An 8,227-nucleotide genomic window follows, 5' to 3' on the forward strand; every position below is an offset into this window, starting at 1 on the left:
GGTTAATCTAAATTTGAAATTAATGGGCAGCATTTTACTGTGGGTAGGGCCACTGTATTAATGGTGAGTGTCATTAGTGGCATGCCCTCTTCTTCCTCCCACTTTCTGGACCTATGCTGCTGGCAGGTTAGGGTGTCAAGGACTTTCACCTGTGTGAAGGGTGGTCCTTCCCTTTCTCTGCTCTGTCTTCACCCATCGAACAGATTGGCTGGGCCAGTTGTAAACTGCAAAGCAACATCAGCTCAGAGTAAAGCTTTGGAGGGAAGCATGTTCTTTCTGGGGTGGTCTCTCCGTTCCTGTGTCTGGGCTGGCAAGGTAGACCTCTGATTCTCATCCACATGGGTAGCTGTGTAAGTGGACCCGGGGTTGCCATGCAGTGCTGGCCTTGGTTGCTCAACTACTCCGGGCATAGCTGAGTCTCAGGGCTGAGAAGCAGGAGGTGTCACCATGATCCTGAGCCTAAGCTCTTTTTTTCAATCCAGCTTCTACCAGAGCTCTGCTCTGTTAATGCCATTAATAAACAGTGTGTTTTATTTGGCTAGTGATCCTCGTAGGCATACTCCATTGGCCATGGCCTTGAAATTGGAGAGAGGAGAGTGGCAGTTCAAACCTCTACTGCCACTAAAATAACACATAGGTTACCTAAAGCCTTGGAAGTAAATATGATACCCAGGGAGACCATAGAAAATGAGAAAAGATGAAAAAAAGATGACAGAATCCTCAGAAAAAAAACCCACATTCAAGGAGTAGGCACTGGATCATAGGACTCCACTGTGAAAGAAGAGTTAGGGTAGAAAGTTTGATGGAAACATGATCATAGGGACTGTAGACATGGACACCATGGGAGATTTATTACTCCTCTTGTTTTCACCTTTTGTACTTAAAAAATCATTTTAACAAGGAGCAATAATAATTTCATAATAATAAAAAGGGACTTAGGAAAAAGTCAGATGGAAAAAGAGCTGAGCAGCATGAATCAGGCAGAGGAAAAACCCTTTGGAATAATTGTTTAAGATGTTAGGTGATCCTAAAATATTGCTATCTCCCTATGACCTTAAGGAAAGGTAAATCTCCCTTCCAACCCAGGTTGTGATAAATAAACCCACTCCTCAATTGCATGTACATTAATTGCACTTCTTTGGCAATCAACACATGTATGTAGCAAATATGGATTCTGAAAAAATTCACGAAGTGAGGAACCACAGATCAAGCTATCGATCCATGTGAGAAGCCATCTGGCGGAAAGTAAAGTCTGAGGTCAGGAAGCACACCTCAAGGAGGTAGGGGCAAAGGGGAGATGAAACCTGGAGGGACTAACAGCAGAAGAAATGTATTTGTTCATTCAGCAAATACTTAATAAGTGCCTGTTATGTGTCAGGTTCTAAGTGAGGTATTGGGAATGCAATGGTCAACAATATTAATGTGGTTTCTGTCCTCAACAACCTTCTGTATTAGGGACGATATGGGCAAGTGAAAATAGAGTCACAACAGAATGATAAATGCTCTGATGGATCATTGCCATGGGAGCACTTAAAACCCCCAAGGTTAAAACCCATTTATGCCTAGTGTTCCATTATTGGAACTCTAAGTATGTGGGAGTTTTTTGTTTTTGTTTTGTTTTTTTTGTTTGTTTGTTTGTTTGTTTTTTGAGATGAAGTCTTGCTCTGTTGCCCAGGCTGGAGTGCAATGGCATGGTCTCAGCTCACTGAAACCTCCCTCTGCCTCCCACATTCCAGCAATTCTCCTGCCTCAGCCTCCTGAGTAGCTGGGATTACAGGTGCGTACCACCACACCCGGCTAATTTTTGTATTTTTAATAGAGATGGGGTTTTACCATGTTGGCCAGGCTGGTCTCCAACTCCTGACCTCATGATCCGCCCACCTCGACCTCCCATATGTGGGAGTTATTTATATGCTACTGCTCAAGATCATTGCCAAGGTCTGATTGCGAAAATTCAGAAAAATGCAACCTCAGGCATAAATGGGTTAAAGGGTCTCAGACAGGCCGAGTGTAGTGGCTCACTCCTGTAATCCCAGCACTTTGGGAGGCTGAGACAGGTGGATTGCTTGAGTCCAGTAGCTTGAGACCAGACTGGACAACATAGTAAAACCCCATTTCTACAAAAAGAAATATGAAAAGTGGCCAGGTTTGGTGGTGCATGCCTGTAGTCCCAGCTACTTGGGAGGCTGAGGTGATGGGAGGATCACTTGAGCCGGGGAGGCAGAGGCTGCAGTGAGTCAAGATTGCGCCACTGCACTCCAGCCTGGGTGACAGAGCGAGACTGTGTCTTGGAAAAAAAAAAAAAAAAAAAGGAAAGGGAAAAAAGGACCTAAGACAGACCTGGATGAGAGATGAAGGAGGAGGTAGTGGTGATGGTGGTGGTGGAGGTGTGCATATAACTCTGCCGCTGACCTTACCTTTCTCTAGCTACGTACCTGGAGAGTCTTCTTAGGACAAAAAGGTAACACTTTCCCCCAATAACTGTGCTTATAAAATTAAGATGCTTCAGCATACATTGATATTTCTGTGACTGAATAAAGAAATTACTGTTATATTAATCAAAAAAATAGCTAAATATTATGAATCCTCATCCAACATCTGCATATGCCATTCAATTCTGCTGGAGAAGCCTCCTTCACTTTAGAAGCTGTGTGGTTCCCATACCTAAACCGTATGAGAAGCTACGTTATGGACAGAGGCTGGTGGATGCCAAGACAGATAGACCATCGCATGGCAGCTGTAGCTGATTATAGCCTGTTAAATTTGTAAAGACACATGTCATTGTACCACTCCGCTTCAGGGAAGCCATACATTCTATTCTTGAATGTTTGGGGCCTGAGTTCCCCCAAGGTTTCAGCTCTGAGGTGGTACATCTCATTGTTGTGCAGGGAGCCAGGGACATCAGAGTGATATTTCCTTGGCTTAAAAATGGGGAACATTGCATGAGCAAGGGATTGAAACAAAAGACTGAGTTTAAAATATATAACCCTAAAGTTTTATTCTCATTGTCATATGGCCCTGAGCCTATAATCTGCTGAAAATCCGAGTGGCTCATGCCTGTAATCCCAGCACTTTGGGAAACCCAGGCGGGTAGTTCACCTGAGGTCAGGAGTTTGAGACCAGCCGGACCAACATGGTGAAACCATGTCTCTATTAAATACAAAAAAATTAGCTGGGCGTGGTGGTCCTTGCCTGTAATCCCAGCCACTTTGGAGGCTGAGGCAGGAGAATTGCTTGAATGTGGGAGGCGGAGGTTGCAGTGAGTCAAGGTTGTGCCATTGCACTCCAGCCCAGGCAACAGAGTGAAACTCTGTGTCAAAAGAAGAAGAAAAACATCCCAATCCAATTTCTGGCAAGTTTTTTATTAGTTAAATGTGGAAATTAGTACATGTAAAATGACACCAGGCTACCTACATGAAGGGCTCACCTCTGTCCCGTGGGCTTAGAGATGCAGAGAGGTTTAAGGGAGAACATGACATAAGACCTTACCTCTCTGGGCCACGTGGTGTAGGCCGGGGGAATCTCTGAGAAGGCTAGAACTGTAGAGTTGTGAGCATTTAACGAGAGAATGCTATGAGAGCACTTAGAATATATAATAAGCACTCAATAAATGTTCTTCTTTTTCTGTTTCCTAAAATCTTTTCCCTCATCACCCTGGCCCTCAGATCCTTCCAACTCTTCTGCCAACCTGTTTGGGGATATAGAACAGGCTTTGTGGAAACAGGACTATGATAACAGGGCCACAGTTTCTACTCCGGTTTCAGGGCAAGGACATAGTTTTCTCAAACTGAATGATGGTTCTAGAGCATTTTAAACCTTGAACAGAAGTATCTCTCAGATTTTTTTTTTTTAAATTTTAAAAATGTAATACTTTATTGAGGGGTTAAGATGCCATTGTGAGACAGGATAGAAATTTAACCATGAAGGCTTTTCAGTGGCTCATCCAAGGCCACAGAGCAAATAAAAACCATATCCATCACATAGAACATCTGAATTGGGTGCCAGAAAAGTCACAACTCAGAGTGTCAGTGATTTTTTTTTTTTTTCCAAGAGCACAAATCCACATTTATTTATTGACTTTTCATTAGTTTAAATCCTTGAGGGGTCCAGCATCACTCGGATTCTGTGTCCAATAGCATTAGCAGGAAGATTGCTTTGGAATTTGGCACGAACCAGGCCACTGTTTCCGTGGGCCCGAGTTACCTTTCCCCAGATTACTCTGGTTTTGTTTGGTTTGCTGCCAGGAGTCACTGTGTTGTTCTTTGCTTCATATACATAAGCGCATCTCTTGCCCAAATAGAAATCTGTTTCATCTCGGGCATAAACGCCTTCAATTTTTAGAAGAGCTGTTCTCCCTTTGGTTCTCCCTTTGGTTCCGGAGACTCCGCTTATAGCTGGCAAAAATGACCTTGGACCACAGCCTTCCAGACATAGTTCCTTTTAGAAGTCCTGTTCCCTGCAGGCCTCCACAGGAACCAAGATGGCGGGAAGAGCAATGTTTGTAACTCCTCGGTATACAGTAATGTAAGTAAGGGTCCCAAACCCTGTCCTTCGCAGGTGTTCAAGTCAGAGTCCAGGTTCCTCGCAGTCAGATTTCTGCCCTTGTGGTTGTGTCTGCTTCAGCCGTCGTCTGTGAGTGTTAAGTTGGGATTTCTCTTTTCCTCAGCCACCGGAAGTGCCTGCGTTTCCTCACACACGTCACATCAGGCCACCCCGTCAAGGCCCAAGGACAGATCATTGGGATGTTGTGTGCAAAAGAGCAAGGCCCTCATTTATTACGGTGTTTGTTCCCCGCCCTCCTTCCTTCCCTCCCTTCCTTTCTCACCTGAAAAACAAAATAAAGGAAGGAACATCAGAACGATATCTCCTAGGCTTAAAAATGGGAACGCTGCATGAGTAGGGTATTGAAATGAAAGACTGAGATCAAAATATGTATTTTTCTCACCTGAAAAAGAATATAAAGCAGAAACAATTTGGAAGAAGTAGAAAGATAGCTGAGTTAGGAACATAAGTTCAGCCATTTCTATTGCTAAGTGCCAAATGTACCTCTTCATTTCTTAGAAGTGAAGCAAAACTACTTAAGCAGTCCAAGTGTAGAAAATGGGCTATCTTAGCAAGCTGGAAATAATACATTTGTCAGTAATTCTAATCCTGCAGAATGTATTTTAGAAGATTTAACGAGAGAGAGATAAAAAGTGTGTCTTAGTTCTCATCATCTTCATTTCTTCATTCCTTCTTTCCATCAATCACTATTTGTAATTAAATAAGATTGCATATTTTCTTGTTTGTTGTCCTCTTTTCTGATCAGACTATAATCTTCTTGAGGGCAGGGACTATGCCCACATTGTTCACTACTGGATACCCAGGGCCTAACATAATGACTTTAAATAGAGTAAAATGCTCATAACTTTTGGTGAACACATGAGTGAATAAAAAATTTTGAAATGGTACATTTTCTGATAACATACACAGGTAAGTAAACACAGTCAAAAGATCTCCATCAAGAATGAGATCAAGAATGACATTACCTCAGATGTTACAATTTAAGAGATCTAAGACCAATAGTAGCTTAGCAGCCTATATTTGGTTTTGCCTATCAGTCTGTTTCCAATGGAGCTAAGATACTGAAGAGTAAAGAATTAAGAAGGCATTGCCAAATAATATAGCTAATCTCTCCTACATGTGTAACTTATGGAACTGAATATCACATTTGTGTCATTTTTTACTAAGGGATTCACAGAACAGCCCCCGTAGAATTTTTCTCTCTTAGGTGGAAAGACAGGGATGACCATATCCTATCAGTGATGAAAGAGAGAGGTGACCCGTGTAAATTCAAATGATGAGTCAGTGATGGAGATTCCAGAATGACTACTGAGCTGTGAGGCCCTCCCCGAGTCACTGAATTCCTCTGAGCCTCGTCTTCATGGGTGCATGGGTCCTATAATAGATGGCGTACTATCTGTCTCACAGGGTTATTGAGAGAATTCCATCTCCTGGTAGATGTGAAAGCCTTTCAGAGACACATTACATAAACATAATATAAGAAAGCATTTTTTTTTTTTTTTGCCTGCCAGCATGTAGTTCTGTGTTACTTGGGGAAGCCTACATTGCTGAAATGGACCTAAAAAGTAATGTCTTCAATGAAAGAGGAGTTTCATTCCTTCTCACATCACAGTCCAGACTGGTTTTGGTGGTGAGAGCACTGGTAGTCTGGTGGTGGCTGAGGATTCTGCTCCATAGAGTCATTGAAGGACTTAAGTTGACTGAAGCTCTGCCATCCTTAACATGTGACTCATGGTTGCTGTGGGCAATGCCTTTGTCACTCATAGGAGTGACAGTGAGTTTAATGGCCCAGGCCTGGAAGTGGCACTACTGACTTCTATTCATTGGAGAGGATTTCTTTACATAGCCACTCCCAAAGTCAAAAGAAGCTGGGAAGTGCGGTGCAGATGGGCAGCCCTGTGCCTTCTTCTCTAATGGAAGTCGAGAGTGGGTTTTGGTGGGCAGCCAGCAGCCTCTGCTCCTGTTCTTTTATTCTGATGAGGTCAAATCTTCCCCTTATAGGATCTTATAGCACCATATACCTCATATCCTTTGTACTAATCAAAGATACAATTTTACATAATATGTTTATTTGATTAACTTTGCATCCCTGAACAAGGGCAAGGGTCATACCTCTTGTCATCGTGTGTCTCCAGCACTTAACACAGTGCCAGGCTTGCAATACAACTTCTAGAAATATTTTTTCCATGAGAAAGAATGCATGAACATATCAAAGATATTGATTAATACTGAAGAACCTCAAGTGAGACTGTCTGGATATGTCTGATGAGGTGTTGGGGCCTTGCCCTCATCAGGCATCTCTTTGTGACTTTTGATACACTTGGGGAAAGGAGGTATGGTAGGCAGAATTCTAAGATGATCCCAGTGATCCTTGTGCTTGTATAATCTCCTCTCTCTGTGAGTAGATGAATATGATGAGATATCATTCCATGACAAGGTTATCTTGTATGGCACAGCTGACTTCAAGAAAGGGAAATATATTCTAGGTGCATATGACCTACTCAGATGAGTCCTTAAAAGGGACTAGGCTCTGACCAGGTGTGGTGGCTCACACCTGTAATCCCAGCACTTTGGAAGGCCGAGGAGGGTGGATCACCTGAGGTCAGGTGTTCCAGACCAGCCTGGCCAACATAGTGAAACCCCATCTCTACTAAAAATACAAAAATTAGCCAGGCGTGGTAGCAGGCACCTGTAGTCCCAGCTACTCCAGGGGCTGAGGCAGGAGAATCACTTGAACCTGGGAGGCAGAGGTTTGCAGTTAGAGTAGATTTTAGGTGTTCTCAGTATGTGCACCCTCACACACACACACACACCCCCCTACTCACAAAGAAAAAGGAAATAAAAAGGTAACTCTGTGAGGAGATGGATATAAATTTGCTAGCTGTAGTAATCATTCCACTATGTATATGTATATCAAAACATGTTGTATACCTTAAATACATAGAACACAATAAAAATAAATAATTTGCTAAAAAGCCCAGAACACTTAATGTGAAAATGTTGCTCCCTTCTACTTGCCAGGATGAACGCGGCATCTGGACTGGGGCCGGGCATGAGTGGATGGAGAGCAGGACCACCAGTCATTTACACAGCTTGTCCATTGGCAAGCGCTGCTGAGCCCAGGCAAATCATCCCTGGATTGAGGGTGAGTAATGACAATTAGCCTATCTAAGGTTAAGGAAGAAGCCTGTAGTACAAGGGAGAGGCAAGTATATCTGGCAGACTCAGAGGAAGAGCAGAACTTTGAAAAATAATCCACAGTATCATCCAGAGAAAAAATGTTATTCTCAAAGGATTGCATGAAGAAAAAATATATTTCAAAAGGACCAGACCTCCTAGTGTCTGTCCTTACTTAGTTATACTTGAAGAAAAAGAAAATGCAGATGGCCTTGCCTCCGTTCTGTCCACTTAAGTGCCATTTATGTCCCTTTTAGTGTCACTGCTGGGGGGCAAGTTGAGGTGTTTGTTTCCAGCTTCTTGGCCTCCAAGATTTTCTCTGTTTCTGGGTATCAATATGATTTTTAATTTCTCTTATTAATTATAATGATAAAGTAAATATGGTCCAGGCTTGGCAGTGTGTTATAGCTGCCTTTGATTTTAGAAATAGATTATGTTTTTATCTTTTCCACTTACAATGATATTTTGTTGAAAAACTTGGAGGGTC

General features: G+C 42.6%; 1 pseudogene; it reads right to left on the reverse strand.

Annotated features, from left to right (window-relative positions):
- Positions 1–4,078: 4,078 nt before the first annotated feature.
- LOC105498659 (large ribosomal subunit protein eL33 pseudogene) lies at positions 4,079–4,488 on the reverse strand (annotated as a pseudogene).
- Between the last annotated feature and the right edge of the window lie 3,739 nt (positions 4,489–8,227).

The sequence above is a fragment of the Macaca nemestrina genome, chromosome 14, assembly GCF_043159975.1.
Source record: "Macaca nemestrina isolate mMacNem1 chromosome 14, mMacNem.hap1, whole genome shotgun sequence".
NCBI lineage: Eukaryota > Metazoa > Chordata > Mammalia > Primates > Cercopithecidae > Macaca > Macaca nemestrina.